Source organism: Phodopus roborovskii, unplaced genomic scaffold (genome assembly GCF_943737965.1).
Source record: "Phodopus roborovskii unplaced genomic scaffold, PHOROB, whole genome shotgun sequence".
NCBI lineage: Eukaryota > Metazoa > Chordata > Mammalia > Rodentia > Cricetidae > Phodopus > Phodopus roborovskii.
Window position 1 is genome coordinate 30,542,924 of NW_026126459.1, and position 18,955 is coordinate 30,561,878.

An 18,955-nucleotide genomic window follows, 5' to 3' on the forward strand; every position below is an offset into this window, starting at 1 on the left:
ATGGATGGACATGCTTTATAATTATTTGAAAGCCAAAGTTTCATACCTGGAGTATTTTTGGTTAATGATAAAAGAACATCATTCATGCTAGAAGAGGGAGGAGGTCAGCAGGTGGAGAAGGTTACCTTGTGCCACCATGCCTCTAGCCACATCCATCTTACCAATTCCCAGTTGCTAGCATGACCTGTCGATCACAGCACGAATGTGACAGGATAGCACTGCACTGCCAGGCTGCAAACCTCTAGGGCTGGGCAGCAAGAAAGAGTAGGAAGCAGAAGGCACTTCCAAAACACACCAGTCCTTTGCATACTCATCTTATCAATGTCCTTTAAAATGCCACTCTGCTATTGTTGAACTGGACTTAGGTCTACATAGGAGAGGCAGAATACATGGGAATGGCTCCTGACTTCCACGAAATTGTGGGCTTTTTGACTGCCTTTGTGATTCCCTCCCTCAAGGGAATGAAGAGGAGCCATCCCTGGGATTACACCACCTGCCACTCCAAAGCATCTTTGTCCTCAAAGAGGCAGGCACAGTGAAGGAAAACCCATACAAATCAGTACTGATTTTTCTTTTCTTTCTTTATTTTTCTTAAACAGACTTAATTCACTTTATTTTTCTTGTATAAAACCCCTTATGTGGTGGCAACAGCTGGAGCCTGGGTCCTCTGAACAGAGACTCTGGTATGGGCTTTCACAGGATGGTCAGTGAATTCCTGATAAGGAGACTTGATGAACACAGTCACTTTTCAGAGGTCAGGGGTCAGGTAGCTGTAGGTCTTAGAGATGATATCAAAGGTGGCCTTGGCAAAGTTGCCCAGAGTGGCAATGCAGCCCCTGGCTGATGTGTAGCAGTCATCAATACTGGCCATCATCAGTAGCTTCTTGGGCACAGGAGCAGAGACGATGCCAGTGCCTCTGGGGGCAGGGATGAGACGCACCAACACAGAGCCACATCCGCCTGTCACTTTGCATGGAACAGTGTGGGGCTTGCCAATCTTGTTCCCCCAGTAGCCTCTCCTCACAGGGACAATGGAAAGCTTGGCCAAGATGATGGCCCCTCGGATAGCTGTGGCTACCTTCTTGTAGCACTTAACTCCAAGACCACCAACATGATGGTTGTAGTCCCCGATAGCAACAAAAGCCTAGAGCCTGGTCCGCTGGCCAGCCCTTGTCTGCTTCTGTACTGGCATGATCTTTAGAACCTCATCCTTAAGAGATGCCCCCAAGAAAAAGTAAATAATCTCGGATTCCTTACTGGGCAGAGAGAAAAGATGGATCTCCTCCAGGGACTTGATCTTCATGTCCTTAGCCAGACGGCCCAGTTTGGTGACAGGGATCCACTCTTTGTCTTTGGCTTTACCTCCACGAGCCCCATGGCCTTGACCACGGCCATGGCCTCCACCACGACCGTGGCTCCTGAGATCACTGCCGAAGCCTCTGCGGAAACTGCTGTGGCCTCCTAATCCTGGGCCTCCGGGGTCCTCCGGGCCCTCCCGCTGCACCCCACCATTTGGTGTTTTCCTGAAGTAGAAGCCAGTACTGATTTTTCTAAGCAAAATTGCTGTTAGTTGCCAGGAAGGGACAATGAGCGTGGAACTAAGGTAGTACATCTGGTGAATGGGACATGGTACCTGTAAAACGACGGCCCCAGAAAAACTGGCTTACATTGACTTAAAGTAAATAGTATGTTCATAGGGGCTCAGGTTTGGTCACTGGACTCACACGTAACATTCCAGGACACAAGAAGCCCAAACTCATTCCAGGACACAAGAAGCCCAAACTCCAAACCTACAGTTTCAAGATGGCTACCACATCTCATTAGGTATAAACATAAAGACATCAGCAGAGGGAAAGGTTTTTCCTCCCCCCCCCTTTAATCTGAGATTGAAGAGAAAGAGAACTAGGATGCCTGTTGCTAAATAATGTCGTCTAGATATTATAGGGAAGCTGTACCCATGAATCTCAACAATATGGTTGCCTAAACATGACCTGAACAATGATGGACCAGTTGAGGTGCAAATGTGGATAGGGGAAATTTCACAGTGCCCCAACCTCAGATGAAAATCCACAGGCAGTCAGTGACTGCTAGGAAAGAGAGAATCAGTTTTCTCCGGGAACAAGCTATATAACCTCCAGGAACAAGTTATATAACCACAGGAGTCAGTTCTAAATACTCTTTCATATGGGCAACACTACATAGATCCAGTAAGTTATATGTGTGTGTGCAGAGGACTGTGGAACTGTACAGTGGGTCCTCTGCATATGTGTGTGTATACATATATATACACACATACATGTAAAAATAATAATAATTAAAGAAGAAGAAGCAATAAATTTGAAGACTAGTGTTGGGATATGAAAGGAGTTAGAAGGGAGAAATGTGGAAATGATTTAAATACAATATTTACATATAAAAATTTCAAAAAAATTAAAAATGAATAAGAGACCCACTTTCCAAACCCTCCTTTTTTCAGTAGATATTTGCTCTCATCATGTATTGTTTAGAACTATGTCATAGGCTCATGCTGAAAAAGCTCTGTCCAGGATCCGACACAGCTGGTGTAGACCAATCAAGATTTATCCTTAAATCTTATGGAAGAGGCATAGCCTCGCATGAATCACAGGCTCTGCATCATCTAAATAAAAAACATGTAAGAGGTGGAGAAGGGTGATGCTGCTGCTCATGGTTTAAGTGAGTGCATGTGTTTTTTTTGAAAGCTACTTCTTTACAGGTGCCATTTCTAGCCCAGAGCCAATCTTCACCATTTGGAAGGTGACTTGGTGGAAATAACCACACCCAATACCTATAAGAACTCTGAGTAAAACACATCTTACTAGATGGGAAGGGAGAGAAGTCAGCCACTTTTCTGAACACTGGCAGACTGATTATTGCCATCTCATACTCAGTATGACAGTAATCATTCCCCCAGTACCTCTGTCAGCAGTTCCAAGTCAAACAAAGAGTGTTTCACTCTTAAATAAAACTGAGCTCACTGAGTGATGTCAGGGCCAGTGTGGTCAATCACGGATCAGAAGAGGATCCTGGGGGCTCCTTCCTTCTGAACTATTGGCTATTGATGGATTCTGAGACAAATAGAATCATTTTCTTCTTCCTTTGGAGCCTGCCAGGCTCCAGAAAACAGTGTCAAAGTTATGGTCACACAAACAGCTTTGGTTAAACTCAGCCGGTCACAAAAACAATGCATATATATGAACACAGAAAGGTATTTGTATGGAAATGGTAGACAGTGGAAGTGGAGACGGGAAAGAGTGGGGTGTGAGGGTGGTTAGTATGCATTACATACACGTGTGAAATTGTTAAGGCACAAATTTAATTACTGACTTATACTGTGGAAGTGTGAATGTGTGTTCATGGTCGTGTGTGTGTGAAAGACACAGAAAAAAAGTGAGATAGGAGAGGATTGCAGCTGTAGGGGATGTGCTTACTGTATCTCTCGTACATGGACAGCAAGCTCCAAAGCACACCGGAGAACAAGCTGCAGAGAGATGGCCACCTGCCTTCCACATGGAACTAGGAACGCCACAACTTTGAGAAGAAAACAGAGGGCAGGAAAGAGAGAAAACGAAAATGACCAGAGCACATGACAGGAAGCAACTGTCTGAAGTGACTCTGGGAAATTTCCTACTACAACACAGTCAAAGGAATTTCAAAAAAAAAATCTTTATTTCAATTAGAGTTGTGGATCCATGTCCCTCTTTTCTCATCTCAAATTGCTGTTGTCTTGTCCCACACGCTAATGTTGCAATGTTTGAGGAAGTAAAAATGGCTGAATTCCGTGTCTGTCTCGGTGGGGAAGAGGAAGCATGGGTTGTGACATTTGCATCAGGTGGAAGAAACCTAGCGCAAGCAGCTGTCACAGAGTTTACCCAAGATGCAAAGCTGAATTTGAATAACACTATTTAAATCTTATAGTGGAGGATGCTGCAGCTGACATTGATGCACACAGTGCAATGAAAAAGAAACCAATGGTGCTGAGCCTAACTTGTGTGCTTTTATGTGTATCTACCATTAGCATTTTCATATTTTGAAAATTATAATCTATCTAAAAAGCTAATATTTTTGGAAAAAAACTTTTTTATTATATGACAGGGAAAGGGGAGTAATGGGGAAAGAGATTGACGTTGAGGAGAGGAAGGGGAAAGTGAGCAGAGAGGAGGGGAGGATAGCTACCACTAACGATATTCGACAAAGCCGTATGGAAACCTACTATTTTATAAGACATATGTGTCTATATGTATATACATATATATTCATATAAAGGGTTTCATTGGTTCATACCAAACTAGGCTACATGGGTTTATGCTCATCTCAGAAGCCATAAGTTGCTAAATAAAAAAGCTCAGTACCAGGTATGTGATACCTCTCTTTGAGTTATTAGTCAGAGAGTGTCCTGAAGATCCCTAAAACAATACAGGCCATTGCTACTCTCTTGCCCACTAGGACTTGATGGTAAGAGCCTATTGCTGAAGATAACACACATATTGGTTACAGCACAGGAAAAATTAAATTGGTACTAAGCAAGAAGCTTCCTTCCTGCTGGCTAGCTTTCATAGGACTGGATGATGCTATGCAGGCTGCTGGAGGGAAGTCTTAATCAGCTGTGAACCCTGCAAGCTCCAGTAACAACCAGCCTGGCAAGACATACAGCAGTGGCATGACTGTAGTGAGAGTGTGTAATCAATTGCTTTCTAGTCTATTTTTGGCCTGATCCTTAGAAGACATACATGTCTGATACTGTAAACCTGGTCAAGAACCCCTGGCTAGGGAGTTCATAGGCCTCAGGAGAAAACCTACTACTATTAATCTACTAAATGGATATGGCATCAAACATATCTCTTTATCCATAGGTCAGTGTGGCTATCAGACCTCACCAAAGAAGTCTCTCTGTGAAGTGGATGAAGTGGATGACGGTTAACACGGAAACTCACAAAGTGCAGACAAAAGGTATCAGTGGATTTGTCAGCCGTAAATGAAACATCTGTATCACTGATCAGCCCCAAGTCTCAGGGACCATCACAGAAGAGATCTGGAAAGACTGTAAAAGGCAGAGGTTGGGGAAGATAAGTGGGAAATCGTGTCTTCTAGATATAACAGATTGCTGCACCCATGAACTTAAATCATCAGCAGTAGTCTGCATTGGACCTGAAGGAGCCTCAGCCAGTCAACACTCTAGCATGGAGTGGGAAGGAGCTCATGAGTCTCTACTCCCAATGAGAAGCTGTGGGTTCTAGTGAGGGAATATTTAAGTCTGTGAACCTGTTAGCTGAATCAGGGTCCAGCGGATGCTTCCATATCCAAAAGCATATGGACAGCACAAACTAGACTTAGTGATTTAAAATAAATAAATAAATAAAAGAAGGCAAAAAGGAAGACTTGAAGCTGGGGGATGGGGCTAGGGAAGTAGGGGTGGGTTTGGGGGAAATTAAAAGGGAAAGGTAGTGAATTTCATTAAAATACAGTGTATGAATTTCTCAAAGAATTGGCAAAAGTATTTTTTAAAACTTTATTATGAGGAACTGAAGATGACTCAGTTAACAGTACTGGTCAGCACCCACAAGGCAACTCATAACTATCTATAATGCTGGTCCTAGGGGATTGGACATATTCTCTGGTATCTGCAAGTACCAGGTATGGATGTGGTACACGATATAAATACACATAAAAATAAACAAAACACAGGAAACACTGAGTTATATCCCATTATAAAATGTAAGGTGAGCAGTGGTGGCACATGCCTTTTAATCCCAGCACTCAGGCAATAGAGGTGGGCAGATCTCTGTGAGTTTGAGGCCAGCTTGGTCTACACAGCAAGTTCCAGGACAGAATTCAAGACTACACAGAGAAAACCTGTCTTGGAAAAACCAAAACTAAAACAAAACAAAAAACACTACATAATAAAATTTTATAGTCCCAAAGTTACAGATTATAGTGGAAGACATTTGTGTGGCTATTTTATATTCATTTGGGATGGCCATTATTATATTTTTGTCATGTGTCTACATACAACTAAAGATAGAAATAACTGAAGCCTTTTAACTTTTTGCATGTTAAATTTTAAACTGTGTAAACTGGGTTAAAACCTCCAACATGTCTACTGAGCTGGAAATAATTGGTGAAGACAATTTAAAAAGATTTGTATGGATTTTGTTCATCAAAAGCTATTCCTCCCAGGCCTGGTGGTACATGTGTAATTTCAAAACTTGAGAGCCTGAGCCATAAGCCTCTAGCCTCTAGCCTCAAGGTCTCACACATATCTCTATTAAAATATAGTTCAACTTTAAGAGTCCCCACACTCTTTAAAATTTCTAACACTTTAAAAGTCCAAAGTGTCTTCACTGTGATATCTCTTGAAATAAAAAAGAAAGTCATATCCTTCCAACATACAATGGCACAGAACAAAAATTAAGAGTTGAGTCATAAAAAGTAATTATTACATCAAAACATAACCTGAATCCAATTTCTGTAGCTATGTCCATTATCTAGAGATTATAATGAAATGAACTGGGCTCTAATGGGCTCAGGTAGACTCAAGCCATCTGAAGATTTCTTTGTTAAGCTTAGGTAAGTTGCAGTCCACAACTGTAGCTCTCCTTGGTTGACATCCCATGGTCTGACATCTCCAATATCCTGGGTTATCTGTTGCAAATGAGGTGTCACCTTCACTGGTCTCTCAGAGCATCTTCCCAGAGATTCTGGTCTTGCCACACTGCCCCTGGCTTGAGCTGCCCTCTACACTCTCCCCAATATTATTTCCTCCATGACTTCACATGGATGGTACTTACAACACTGCCAAGTTCTACTGCTTGGTGAAGATACAAGCCCAGCCCCCAAGGACTATAGCTAAATCAGCTTCTTTGTGCTTACCTTGGGGAAACAGGTAGCTAAGCAGTTTGTTTTGAGGAGCAGAGAACACCTTTATCTTAGGCTCTTTTCCTTTAAATGAATATGGACCTTTGCAAGGTAGAGCCTCCTCTTAGGGATAGAATTTTGCCTTCACAATACCTTTTTAAATTTTATTTCTAAGTGTGGGAAGTTTCTGTACAATGTTACGGATCCCTTTATTGTTTACAGTTAGCTTCTTCGGCACCAGCCTGACTACCATTTTGCCTTAACATTTTCCTCTGCCAAACAAATCAATCTATCATCTTCAGATTTAACCCCACTCAAGCTGTCAGGACAAGCGGAACAGTGCCAGATTCTTGGCTAATATAGTACATAAATGTCTCCTATCCCAGTTCCCGATAGAGTACTTATCTCCTAAAACCTCAGGGGACAGGCCTGTCATTGTCAACATTAACTTCAGCATCCTTCTGTTCTATACTCCCACTAGGATGGCCCATTAAGTTCTTACAGAACCCAATGGCTTTCTAGCTCCACCAACAAAATGGTTCCAAAGGCTTAAAAGCCATGGTCAGCAACATATAAGAGGAAACTTGTCTTTCTGGGGATGACTTATTTCCTTTCACAGGACTATCTTCATGATTGTTCATTTTTTCCCCCTACAAATAACATTTTTTTAATTGTTACATAAAGCGTGTGCAGATCACTGCAAATTCGTCAATGCCTGTATAAATAGAGAGCCAAGATCACTGTGTCTTTAAATCTGAGGCTATGTTAGTGTGTTAGTGTCTGCCTCTGCACCTACACACAGAATGTCTTTTTCAGACTAGTGCTACAACCAGTCTTTCTCACCTGTCAGCTGAGGGCCTCTGACCCCCACCCACAACTCCCCATGCACACTCATCCTGTATATGTGTGGTAACTTGTGAGAAACATGAATAGACACTATATGATTAACACAAATTCGTTGAAAAGCATGGGAAAATTCTTTATCCTAGAAATCAGTGCAAATACAATTTTCTAATAATTTCTTTTTATGTATAGAAAAGTAGAATAAATACCCAAAGACCACAAAACTGCAAAGCATACTCTGGGGAACTGGTTAAATTAGGGATAGATTATTATAATTGAGATATTAGATAGTCATTAAATCAGATATTGAGAATGTATTTCCAGAATATTGTGTAGAAAAGTCAGGTTGGAAACTGATTTTGAATATATGAGTAATGACAAATACTCAAAAACAGACATCATATAAAATAAAAAGATATCACTTTCAGAATATTATTATTTATTTCTGGGTAGTAGAATTACATTTTTTTCTCTTCCAATTTCTAAAAGCTCCATTACTTAGCTATAAGACAAAATTTAAATATATCCTAAGGGTCTTGCTATTAGAGTTTTACCCTGTAAGTAAACCAGTGTTCGTGACCTTTGGCCTTTCAACCCACCAAGAAGGCTGAGGTTGTTAATATTTTGGATGTGTGAGACAATATGGCTAAGCAGTTGCTGGAAGCCCTTTCCCTCACCCTATCATCTGTAGCATCCTGCTAATGATGTGTCTTGATGGCTTGTCACCTTACCCTGGGGAGGAAACACAGCTGGGCACTTCTTTCTCAGGAATAGAGGAGCTTTCCTTAATTTGCCATTTGAAGAGGTGGAGTCACCTAAAATTATAAAATTCCTCCTTTAGCTCTAAGTAAAAATGGGTTCATGGATGGGTGTGTGTGTGTAGGATAGATGTATACGGTGTCTTTTGATGGGAGAGTGTTGTAATTAGAGCCATGTGTGGCTCTGGGCTAGAGTGAGCCATTACTGTCCCTCTTTCTGAGCTCGCAGATGGACAAAATTATGTTTCCTTAATAAGGAGACTCTTAAGTGCCAGCTGTCATCCTGCATTGCAGCCCTCCACGCTAACAAAGCCTCATTAAATGGTATGCTTGGGATAATTTGCCTCTGTTCCTTTCCTTGCTGGCAACTGACAACCTGGTCCCTCCTCTCCTCCCTGAACACCTTTAATCACCCACTGAAAAGTCTGTGCCACGTGATGGGATGCTAATTCCTTAATCCTACATGTCTTCATATTATTTTTATGCCCTCTTTCAAAAGTTTTTAAATGAGGTTGGTAGCTAACATCCTGTGCTATCATTCATTCAGTGGTAAAATAATAATTGCTAATTTTCTTCTTCAGAGAACCCGAGCTTTATCAGGAATAACATTATGCAAATGACTATGCAAATGTCAACCAGTGGCGTTTCTGGGAAAGAAGTTCAGAGAAAACCTTCAGAACATATCCAAAGTTGGCTGAAAAAAGAAAGAAAGAAGAAACCAGCATTTTGAATTATAAGTTCACCATGGTAGCAAAGGGAATTTATGACTAAGAAGAATTTTACAAGAAAGCTGTATATCCTTAACAATGTAAGCGGTAGGGCATATATCAGTATTTATTGTAGTTCAGTTTATTTATGATACTATGAGTTGTACTTGACAATTGTCAGATCCCTTTGGGCTGAGTTTCTTTGATGGTGTCTAAAAATTCGAGATGCTTAACATTCCACCTTTAGCCTTATGAATTCAACCCTTATTTGCCTCACATCATATTTTTCTGGTCATTGAGATTTTTTTTTTAAATCTTTTTCATGTAGAAAATCATTGTGAAAAAAAAGTTCACTGGCTGTTTAAAGATGCTAGATTCTTTCAAAACTTAACTTTTCTGGCTTTGGTAAAGAAACTATCCGTAAACAGTCTGTCACCCCCCTCCCCCAGGATGTGCCCTTGAAGCACCTGGGAAGAGGCTTCATGTCAGTTGCCCACACACCTTGCTCAGTTCTGACATGGAGTCTTTTACATGTGTGTCGCATGAATATATTTAATGATTGAAAAAAGAGAAAATTGAAATCCAGTAAATTTCAGGCAATAAATGTGAGGTTTTATTCTGTTCTACAGACCAAATCTTTTATAACATGTTCAATGGAGTATGCCCAGATCTCCCACCACAACAGGAGAGGCAACAGAGACCTTTCAGCTCGGGAGGTATCAGTCTCCCTGCCCTGAAATTTCTCCCAGGAAATCCCTCTCGGATGAGCTCTGTGAAGAGAGCTCTGTGATGCTCCCACCAGAAGCTGCTGCCCTTCTCTGGAGCACTGAAAATCCCCCACTCACCACAGTCCATGGAACCAGGGTTGGATGTTACATTTGCAACTGACACGGAGTTTTGAAGTGGGGGATTAAATCATGGAACATTATGACGGGTTACTTCATTACCCTCCTGTTAAGCGCTGCCCCACCCCAGGAAGTTTTCAGATGAGACAGACGGTTGAGTGCTTCTAGGGTGAAGGTTGGCTAGGCACGTGATGGCTGTGGTAGAAAACTTTGCCCACTCTTCAAGGTCACACAGCTGCTCAGGAGCAACAGAACTCTGTAACCTGAGGGGGGTCCCATGGACCGGAGGAAGATCTCTGCTGTTAGCTGTGTTAGCTAGGATCTTTGTACCTCAAGTTTCCTCACCTGTAAAGTGGTTGTGAAAATGGAGTTGTTATGAGCATTCCAAAGGCTACTCAGGGAAGGTAATGGAGCATGGTCACTGAGGTCGGGCATCAAGTTGTATCACCCACATTTTTTGCTTCCTTGTAGGAGAAACTGTGGCCAACCTAGCCAAGCTGCAGGTGCCCAGGTGCCCAGACCAGCCTGCTTAAGCAGGCACAGCATGAATTTCCTCCCTGAGCCAAGCCTGCCTCTACGCCCAGGCACTGCTGAGGAAAAGACACCTGACCCAGAGACACCAATGAGAAACGGACAGACAGCAGAGTCAGCCTCCTGAGCCAATGGGACCTTGGGAGGGGGTATAAAAGCGGGTCTAACTTCCTCTGCTACTCACTGACTCCCAGTGCCTCTTCTCACCCCCTCCCCCAAGGGGTGTCGGAGTAGGGTAACCCAACAGGTTGCTTTAATCTGTCTATACTACGGTGTCCTAGGCATTTTGTGCCGAAGTATCAACCCCTTAAGTAGGGTTAGGGATGAAAAGTATCTTGGGCTGCATAGCACATAACACATACAACCAATGCCTGCTACTCGTTACCACTATTTCATATGTCAAGCAGCTGGTGCCTGTGGACTTACTAAGTGATAGCTATTATTAGCAATCGGAGTCATTCCTGGTTTAAGACAGCCCAAAGCTCTATTGACAAAGCCCACTTACACAACCCTGGCTGGGCCTTCAGGAGGCCTTGTTCCTTAATAGTCACACTGAGGTCATTCGAGGCAACATCTACTTGGGAGATTTGCTGTGCAATGGCTCACCCAGGTGTCATTGAGCAGAGAGATACCTGCATGTTTTATGGAGGTGTGTGGGTGGCAGGGCTGATCACCTGGGATTAGCTTCAGAGGGCCTTCTGTGAGAACACCTCAGCTGTGTCAACAGTAAAGCCAGGGGAACAGGGAAGGTAATGGACACATGTGTGAAAGGAAAGATTGGAGGATCCAAACAGTGTATTTACTTGATCAAAAGCCTAGCATATTTCCTGAGGGAATCGGGCCTGCCTTGTCCTACTGTGTTGAGCTAGTCTCATAATTACACAGCAGCCCCAGGCTCTTTTTCAAGGTATGTGACTATTGTAATCCTTCTTCTAGTGGATACTGTTTTTTAATCTCTTCCTCTCAAATTTCAGAAATCTGGATTCCAAGTTCAGTGCCCTGTAATCTTGCAGAAAAATAAAGAGTATGAGAGCACTGTGTGGCCTTTGCTTCCCACTTTATATTGCTGGGAGTTATGTGAAAACTTAAGTGTGGACAGTAAGATGTTCATGGATGGCTGGGCAGAGAGGGTGGAGTGGAGTGACTGGATGGACAGACAGCAACCTTACCTGTGAGCTAGCTGCTCATGTACATACAGATGAGCATAGAGCATGCTCTGGTGCAAACCTTGCAAGCCTGGATGCTATGGATCTAGCTACTTGCTTTTGCAGAAGTGAAATGATGGGGCAATGGCTACTTTATTTGTGCCTTTTATACTCAAGGCTTTTGTTATTATTTTGTTTTATTTGTTTTTGTTTTTTGAGATGGGGGTTTCTCTGTGTACCTTTGGGAGCCTATCCTGGAACTCACTCTGTAGACTAGGCTGGCCTCACATCAATACACCTGCCTCTGCCTTCCCAGGGCTGGGATTAAAGGCATGTGTCACCACCGCCCCTGGGTTTCCTGGATATTAAGGGGGTCTTGGTTCAAGCAGTTCTTGCAGTGGATGAAGCACATAGCTACAGGCTAACTAGCACAGGTGGCTCTTGTTGCCTAATGGGGTAATGGGCCTCAGAGTATGGCAGAGGTCTACTTGTCCCAGCTGGGCTAATGAGGCTTTAGGGTGTGGCAGAGGTCTACTTGCCCCAAACATGGCTCCTTGTTTTGTTTTTTACTAAAACAGCTTACTTGTCACTCAGTATGGGACAAGAAGCCAAAGTGAAAACGTACAGCATAACCAGAAGAAACAGTGCAGGGAATGAGACCAGAACTACCTTGAGAAGGGTTAAGAAGGCTCACCCTGTCCATGTTAATACTCTAGAACAGGTAATCTTCAGGTAAGCTTAAAACTGAGGTCATTTCTGAGGTTCCAGATAACTTCATGCTGAATTTAACAAATAACATGTGTGTCCCTACTGTGTTTATGACACTGTGCTATGTCTTGGATGCAAAGCAGAGGGAAAGAGGGAAACCAAATAGCCCTGCAAATGTAGGACCTACATTGTGCAAAGGGACATGGCCTTCAACTGTCTCACTCTGTTGGCTACAGAGGATCTTCAAAGACGATTGGATTTTAAAGGAAGCTTAATTCTTAACAAAGAAACTTCTCAAATCAGGCATGGCTGTGGTGGGTAGATCGGCTCGGCCTCACTGTGTATCAGAGAAGTGAGATGCCGGTTGGGGTCATGTTTGAGAACTGGGACTTAGTGGAGATTAGCAAACCGTCCGGCATATCCTGTGAGTATATTGGGAAGTGTAAACTGATGGACTGGGCAGGAGGACTGCGGTAGCAGGAGGGGCTGGAGAGCGAAGAAGACATCAAACTGAGCAGAGTAGAAAAGTCTGGGGTGAAATGGGGAGGGACAGAGCCAGGATTCATGTTATTCCATAGAAACAGGAAGAAATTGTATGAGTTAGGAACTAATTGATTAATGCGGGGGAAGAAAGGGCTTTATTATCTCCTGGAAAGCATCTGAGCAGCTTTCTTAGAGTCCGAGGTTACAAACTCGTTGCTTCATTTGACGCCATAAAAATAACCACACACCTAATATTTTTAATCTCTGGTTTACTCCTTTGAGAAAGCTTGTAGAAACAGCATAAGTCTAAACCTAAAACTGTGTGCATGCCATTTCACCAGTTGTGTGTATGATTTTGTGTTTTATGTGCATGCATACACACTGATTTCTGGGTGTGGAACTGCTTACGGTGTAATGTCTGTTTGAAAACGATGATCTTTTAGGCACTTACTGGTAACCTCAGCACCAGGGAGGCTGCACAGTAGGACTGAAAGTTTGAGGCTGATTTGGGTTACTTAGGGAGATGATGATTTATTTTCTGAAGAGATGCAATCCCTGGCATTCCACATGGTGGAAGAAAAGAAATGACACCTGTAAATTGTCCTCTGCCCTGTTTTATGTGTCATAGTGTTTCTAGTACCAGACAGGATACCAAAGCTTGCCTACCAGATAATGAGTACAGTTTGCATTGTGGACGTCAGTTATTATAGTGTGAGTATCATCAAGACCAGGGCAAATTCAGATCACCCAGAAACTCTGCAACCCAAGAAGAAACTGAGGTCAGGCCTGTTTGTCTAACAGATGGTTTCAACAAGATACCCTTTTAACATATGAATAAGGACACATTGAAATCTAGAGGTCACATCTCATAATAAAAGTATCAATAGTTCCCATAACCTTTTAATGATGCTACTACAATATCAAGAGGTACTATTTGAAAATCTGTTCCAAGTCCACTTGATTTTTTGCATAGGTAAGAAGTAACAGCAAGTGTTTTACATACAGTTTGAATATGGGGAAAAGTAGAGGGCCATTGATGTATGGCTGAAAGTATATATGACCATTTTCAAAAACATATTGTTAGACAATAAAATAATATATAAACTCAGTACTCCTCATTCCAAATGCTTGGGACCAGAGTGATTTTGGATGTGAGTCTTTGTCAGGTTTTGGAATACCTGTAATATACATACCGAGGCATCTTGAGGGTGAAACTTAAATCTAGGCATGAGATTCACACATTTTCTATACATCTTGTATACACAGCCTAAAGATAATTTCATGCATTTTTAGTGCACCTGTAGTTTTTTCTGTGACCCCATCATGTTAAGTGTGATGTGGAATTTTCTGGAATGGTATCAATTCTTAGGGAAAAAAAAAAAGGAAACATTGTTATTTCTGGTTTTCAGATCAGGACTGGTCAACATGTAATTAACCCTGAATTGTAGGCACATCTGCTTGTCCACACTCTTTTACAAAGGTTTGACAACTGACTTCTCTGCTTGAAGGCGAGTTACCAGTAAGTGGACCTGTTCATGGCATAATTTCATTTTTCTCTTGCCCATTTGAAAACATACAAAAATTTTTAAAGAAAATTACTAGTTTGTCTTCCCTCAGGATTGCTATTAATAAGCACCAAAAGCAAAGAAGATGTGAGCTATTTTAAAATATGTAACCCATAGTAATGAATTAATTAGCATATAATATTTAAAGCTTTGATTATTCGTACATGAGAGCTTCCATTATTAATGATTGCTTATGAAATTAATCTTTGTAATTTTCATTATGATTCAAATTAACTTCATTAGTTGGGCTCATGATTCACATTTGCTATCAAACTCTGCTTTTAATTCCTGAAGCATGAAATGACATAAAAATGTCTTGGGGGGGGGTGGGGCAAAGCATTTAAAATTAAGGTTTTACTTTGATGTACTAAAGTAAATGAGTGAGATGAACAGCAGAGGAAATGGTCTCAGACACTGTCCTCTGGTGTTTAAAGGTCTACATTGCATGGTAAAAATGAAAACCCTAACCAAAGGCTAGCAGTGACCAGCTTCTTGGTTCTGGGAAGGTGGATTTATGCTCACATTTTGCCTACTAATTCCTTACCTGATTGGTTAAATGGACCACTTTTAAAATGATGATTAAAAAAAATCAAATGTGGGTAATGCAAACAGGAAGGCTGTGGAGTGTACATTCATGTGCCAGTCTTTACAAGGTATGCAGAACTCTCAAGTGAAACCATCCAGTACTAAACAGTTTGCTCCATTTCTCTCTAGATTGTCACATTATTAGCTCACTAGAAGTTTTGACAAAGGAGGATTTAGTGATGGTCTAATGCAGACAGGAGGAGTAATTATGCCTTCATTAGGACTCTGTCTATTTTGGAATTCTTTAATTCCAACAAATATTCTCCACTTGCTTTACTTGAGCATTTTTTTTTCCTAGCCTTGTTTCTCCCTTAATCTAAACTGAAATTAGATAGAAATTTCCAAATTTTGTTTTTGCTTTAATTTAGCTTACAACTTTATGTATGACTTTCAAGCATCTTTTTGGGGGTGGCTGGGGGCTGGCCTGAGGATTTGTTTTAATTACCATTTTTCAAATTTTGAGCAGCTTTTTGACCCATTTTTTCCTACTTGATGATTGAAACCATGTTCCCTTTGTGTGCCACGAGCCTGCTTTTGTGTGTTTGGTAGAGCGGACTGAGGAATCCCAGTGACGTTTGTGACCCAAGTACAGGCCACCTTATTTGGCAGCCTGAAGAATCCATCATTTGCTGACAGTGTTCCTCAGATCGAGTCATTGCCCTGAAGAGTATGATGCCATAGGGAGCAGCTGCTTTGTGAGAAAGACATGGATTTTTTTTTTTTTTAGGTAAAGGGATTTTCCTGAAACTGGTAGAAGGTTAATAGATATATTAGTGGGGCAATCCCACACTAACAATTGGGGTTGCCTCAGAGACTCTTGATTGATTTTTTTTGACACTAGTAGTCGGTGACTCGCCACAGCCCTTCACACATTTCCCACTTCACTGAGGTGCTGAAAGGCACTGGGCAAAAACCTGAGCACTTGCTTTCCAGACTGTGGGAGGTTTTCTCCTAGAGAGATTAGTGCCCAGATTTAGGACTGTCATCTTATCTCATTTTGGAGAACCCTTAGGGCTTTATACAGCAGGAAAGGGATGCTCCTCCTGGCTCACCTACCTAGAAGTATTCTAGTCCCTTGGTTAACCTCCAGGCTATTCTGACTTTGAAGCTTATGAGTACAGGGAGCACGGTCAGTCAGGCTTTACTTGACAAGCATTTGTTGAGAGAGATCAATGAATGAGAGTTGGCATGGCAACTCCAAGTATTCAAGTTAAAGTTTTAACTTCCAACTTTAACAGAATGACAGGGCTTTTCTGTGTTGCTCAGAACAGTCTCAGATAGCCAGTGTCACAGGTGTGTGCAATCATGCCAGCATCGACCACTGATTGCCTGCCTATCTCTCTCTCCATCCTTCCTTTATTGCCTATCTATATCTATCTGCGTCTGTCTGTTTTTTCTCTCTATCCCTACCTAATCTTTTAACTTTAAAAAAAAAAAAAAAACAAAAACCTAAAATTTGTGAACTACTAAGACTCATGGCTTTATTTAAAATATACTGTTAAGCTGGGCCAGCACTTGGGAGGTAGAGGCAGGTGTATCTCTGTGAGTTGGATACTGGCCTGGTCTAAAAAGCGAGTTCCAGGACAGCCAAGACTACCAAGACTACCAAGACTACACAAAGAAACCCTGTTTTGAAAAACAAACAAAAAGGAAAACAACACACACACACACAAACACACACACACACAGTTAAAATATAAAACCTTCAACTACAGATGTGGAAGATGCCAGAGGAAGTCTGCTGATGATCTATGTGCCACAGTGAACTCACAATGGTTAGAGATCTGGCTCTCAGCTCTGTAGATTTAGAACCCAAATTTTACAGTTAAATTTCTGGTGTTATTACTGCCTCAGTAATTTCTACGACTAGTAGAAGCTGGGCTTCATCCCGCCAGTCCAGTTTTTCTCCACCCACAAGGTCCCCGCATCCGCTTATGAAATAACCACTCTGAGGCTTAATATCTGTTACAAGTACTTGGCCAATGGCTTAGGCTTCTTAATGGCTAGCTGTCTTTCTTAATTATTAACCCATTACTACTAATCTGTGTATCACCACATTGTTGTAACTTACTGGTGATGTATCGCCCTGGCATCTTGCTTCCCATTGGCTACATGGCATCCAGGCCTTCTTTCTCTATTTTTGTTTGGAATTCCCACCTAGGTATATTCTGCCTGGCCATTGGTTGAAACAGCTTTATTCATCAACCAATGAAAGCAACACATATAGAAGGACATCCTACATCAATGACTACTCTCCCCCTCCCAACATAGTTTTGTTTAGTTTATAAATTATTTGAGAATTTCATACAATGCACCTCAATTGTACTTGCTTCCAATACCTCCAAGGTTCACCCTTCCATTTTTTGTGGTCACCCCAAAATCCACCTAGTCTAATTAGTGTTGCTCATATATACACACGGGAGTGTGGCCAAACTCCCAGTGACCAGCCCCTTAAAGAGAACTGAGTCCTTCCCCACCCCCACCCCTGCCAGAAACAATCAACTGTGAAGAGCTACTCCTCAGCATCTTTATCACAGTTTTTAAGAACTCTTTTCAATGGCTTCCTGTCTGGACTGTTTCTTTTGCGGGAGAGGAGGAGATGGGGGAGGAGTTGTCACAGAAGCCTTCAGTGTCTCTCATTCTCAGTTATGAATCTTCCTTCTTCCTTTCCCACTGGAAGGTCCTTGGCTGCTTCTCTACACTGCGGTTAACCCACGTCACATACCCCTCCACAGCAAAGGTCTTCTCACTAGCTTACACAGCCATTGAGTATATCCGGGTCACTCATAGGAGCTTGGATGAGGGGTTCCTTATGAGACCTCACAGGAAGCCCTAGCATGAGTGAAAGCCCCCAAAAGCAGCATCCCTGGGGCTCCTTGCAGTACTCTGAAGCAGCCTGATGGTGGGTGCCTCCACTTCCTAGCAGCTGTTAATGCTTACTTAACACAGAAGGCCTGGAGAATCATGGAGCCTTCGGAGCACCTGATGAATGCTGGGAGCTTCTCTTCTCCCTTCAGGGAGAATATACCAGTTTACAGGAATTGGCTACACACCTTGCCCTCTCCCCAAGCTAAAATAATCTTCATTTGTTATAGCCCTATTAACTTAGATGTTTATTTAGTGAGGCAGAACTTAGCTCCCCTGAGACAGTAAGGTCCTTGGTAAACTACAAGCTGGACTGCAACTGGAGAACAAAGACAGCATCCTTGAATTAACAACAAAACAAGCCACAGCTGGAAGCCCGAAATACCTACCAAGCTTTGTGACCAGCAAGGCAAGCCTGATTGGTAGGCAGCAGGACAAGCCAGGGTCAAAAGCAAAAAAGTCAAAAACACATAGAGAAGGGCATCAGTGCATGACTATTCCCTGTCAATTGGGCAAGCAATATGTGATCCATCTTCCAACTTGGGCCAAAGGAGTATGGGCGATGTGCATCAGTCTGCTATTGACTCAGCTTCTGATAATCCCAGAGAATTAGACAATTTTAATGAAAATTACCTCATTGTTTGTTCAATTCTGACATAATTATCATAAAAGATTTTGTATCTTACCACTCTATGTCAGACACCTCAGGACCTTTTGCATTCTGGGGGTCAAGGGCCAGAAGTTCTCTGAGAGGACAGAAACATCTGCCCTGGTGTCCAATAAACCTTTAAAGATCTTGTCCTCTATTCTTAATGTAAATTGGGGGCATTCTGCCATAGAAGCAACCCAAAAAACAGCCTGACCGGAGCTTCCAAAGCCCTGGTTCCCCCTTTTTTCTCTAATGTTTTGAGCCTCATGTGGAGCCATAGGGCAAAGGAGAAGTTGAGCAGTTCGTTCCCTGGCTGGTATGGCAACAACTCCATGGCCCACTGATGTCATTATCTTAATAGTGAGGGGAGCCCTCACTATCCTGATCTATAACTCCAG

At 42.2% G+C, this 18,955-nt stretch overlaps 1 pseudogene; it reads right to left on the reverse strand.

Moving 5' to 3' along the window:
• Positions 1 to 748: 748 nt before the first annotated feature.
• The window catches only part of LOC127226231 (40S ribosomal protein S2-like), a 28,305-nt pseudogene continuing 10,098 nt past the window's right edge, over positions 749 to 18,955 (reverse strand).